This window comes from Dipodomys merriami, unplaced genomic scaffold, assembly GCF_024711535.1.
Source record: "Dipodomys merriami isolate MVZ:Mamm:240054 unplaced genomic scaffold, mDipMer1.0.p SCAF_986, whole genome shotgun sequence".
NCBI classification, from domain to species: Eukaryota; Metazoa; Chordata; class Mammalia; order Rodentia; family Heteromyidae; genus Dipodomys; species Dipodomys merriami.
The window spans coordinates 199,067-202,440 of record NW_027206608.1 but is presented as its reverse complement, the minus strand read 5'-3'; positions in this window follow the sequence as shown (position 1 = coordinate 202,440).

The following is a 3,374-nucleotide window of genomic DNA, read 5'->3' as shown; positions in this document are numbered from 1 at the left end:
GCTGGCTTTGGACAGCAATCTTCTGGGGAGGCTTCAAGTGGCTTTTCTCAGGGATTCGCCAAGGAGCCTCTCCACAGAAACCCTTAGTCTAAATCTCAGGAGGTACTAGAGAAAACAGAAACATACAGACAGTATGAGTATCACTCCAGCTTTCAGTCCTCTCATCCTGAGACAGTAAATTCACTGCCGCTCAGTGCTACGTGACAGAACTGGCATATTTGATAGAATGAGACAGATGTCTATTCATAATTAAATTGTGTATGTGTTATTACCAATTATTAGGTATTTAACTATATCTCCATTTACTTTTCATTTGGTTAATGCTTAATAATATATTAATTAAACTTAATCCACATCCTATAATTATTGTGTCTAATAATATCCCAGAATGTTTCACTACTAATTCAATCTGTTTTTCATTTATTGTAGTGACAATTCTTCCACCTATGACATTTTTACCTTTATGACTTCCTATTATATAGCATATAGGATTTTATTGTGAAAATACTGTACAGAGGGGTTACAATTACATGGGCAAGATAATGAATACATTTCTTATCAAGCATTGTAGCCTCCTCCTTTGTTTCCTCTTCCCATCCCTTCCCATCCTCCCCCTGCCACTCACCCAATCCTCCATTGCATATAGTTTTGCATACAAATTATACATCCTACCTGACACCGAGAACTTTCATAGAAAAGTAAAACATGTGTCACACTCGGCTTCTTACAGCAAGATTACAGTTTTGGCAGGGCTGGGATCTAAACTCAGGGCCTAGAAGGCTCAGTTCATGAATGGGTGATTGCCAGCACAGAAGCATCTAGCCAATTCAGCTGCCAGGCAGTTCCCAGGCCATGAGATTCAGCCCCGTATGTTGACCCCATATTGCACTTAGTGTAGTTATTTATTTTATTTTTTGTTTTATTCATTTATTTACCATTTATTTTATTGACTGTGATTACACATGGAATATTTATTACATTTATTACATAGGATATAGATTTGCCTATGTATGAAACTTCATACCTGACACCTAGATGCTCACAGAAAAGGAAATCATGTGTCACCAAGTATTCTTACTGCACAATTCAATTTTTGTGAGTGCTGGCATCTGAACTCAAAGCCTACAAGGCGCAATTCATGAAAGGGTGAGTGTCAGCATGGCCAGCCTAGGGCATATGAAGGTGACAAGCAGTTCCCAGCAGCAGGGGTTGACAAAATAAAAACAGATTGACATGCAGGTAGTAGTACCAAAATAAATATAGATCTTTGTAGAGTGCCAGAGGTGTCTGTAAAATTTTAAGTTATATAGACTACATTTTAAACAACTCTTGGGTATTTATTATGTCCCCATGTAATTAATATTTTTTTCATCCTTAATGAATTATTAATTAAATCAACCACTGTTTGGAAACTATTGCATCCATGTAATTAATAGTATTTTTTAATGTGTCCAAAAATATTCATTTAAATCCATCTGCCTCCTAAAATCACTCTGTCTAATTTTATAGTAGTATCATTCAGGAACAACTAATTCAACCTTGACATTCACAGCCTTCCATCAGTACTCCTATGAATAGGCATGAGACTCTTAGGATCTCCCTCCATTGGTAGGGGTCAGGACCAAGCCTTGACCACAGGGCGTATGTTGCTGTGTTTGCCTATGGCTTGCATGGAAGCCCACCAGCCTTCAGCCATGTCAGGTTACAAACACTTTTCAAGTTGCCGGATTTTTATCTGTGTCGATTTATTTATTTATTTTCTGTCAGTCTTTGGGTCCCAGGAACCCAGATTCGGCTGTGGGTCCAGTGGCTGTGGGTCCAGTGGGCCCAGCTTAGAGTGATCAAAGCTGAAGCAGAGTTGTCACGATCTGCGTTCAAGACCTCTGCTTGACAAAATAAAAATAACTAAATTAATAAATTAATTAATTAAAAATATTTTAAAAAATTATGAGGCTCCTTGGCTTGGAATTCACTCCATTTTTCCTGCCAGGCCTGGAATTTCAACGCAGGGTCTGGGTAAATTTGCAGCATTGTTGGTGAAGGGGAAGCTCACCATGCTGGAAGACAAGAAAGTCAGGCCTGTTCCCACGGCTTGAATGGGTCAACATTAGCCCACCAGTCAGATGCAAGTAAAGTTTTCGAGCAAATTTGAGGACCTGACATCAAGCCCTAGGAGTGACCAATATATAAAAAGATAGATATGTAGATTGTAGTGTGTGTGTGTTTACATATGTATATGCATCTAAAAATATATGTATACAGAGAGAGACAGATATTTATGTAGATTCCAGTGTATAACTATATAAAGTGATATGTATATCTTATTTTTTGTATGTTCTATTACTACCAATTATTTGGTCTAAAATTATGCCTCCATTATTTAATCACTGTAGAAAACTTAATAAGGTATTAATTAATCAATGAACTATATTTATTGTATATACTATTATACTAGAAAGACTAGTTAATTAGTAATTCAATTTGTACATGTCAAACATTCTATTAGTGTTCCTTTAGATAGGAACGAGATTCCTAGGAACTTCAGGCGTGTGTAGGTGGCAGCACCAGGATCGAACTCATGGCCTAGGTGTCTGGGTGCGGCTCAGGCTTCACCAACAGACCGTGAGCCTTCGGCTATGCAAGGTCACATACAATTTTCAAGCCAAGTCATTGATACCCAGGATGGTCACAGTGCAAAAGAAACAAAGGTAAAAAGGTTGTATAAAAGTTCCTGGTTTTTTCCTCCTCCATTTTTGTTGGTTTTATGTATTTTTGCCAGTGCTGGAGTTGAACTCAGGTCCTAGGATGTCTGGATCATCTGTGGGTATGAGTGCTCCAAACCAGCCTAGGGTAATCATTGGTTAAGACACAGTACAGTGCTTCCTTGAGCAAAAGAAGCTCAGGGACAGTGCCTAGGCTCAAAGTTCAAGCCTCAGGACCTGCCGCAAAAAAAAAAAAAAAAAAAAAAAAAAAAAAAAGAGCCAGTAACTCCATGTATCTATCAATGAACATCCAGAGTTGCTATGAAAAAAGGTTTAAATAGAATGATTTAATAGCACAGCGAGTGAATTCAAGACAGTGCATGTTCTGAGGCTCCCCTCACTGTCCCCAGTGTAGCCAGAGGGTTTCTGCGCACCCCAGGCTGCTGGAGGAAGTCTGCCTCATTGTTATAACAGACAGACAAAAGGCCTCACTCCTGTACAGCTGTGTAACAATTCATCTGGGGGAATTAGTGAGGATGAGTGTGGGCAGACTCTGAAGGCCAGGAGAAAAAGGCCTCTTTGTACCCCCAGGATATCTCTCTCCCCAGTGCTCTGTTTTGACAGGAATACTTCATTTGTGCCACATCTCGGGACAGTACAAGTTCCCTGCAC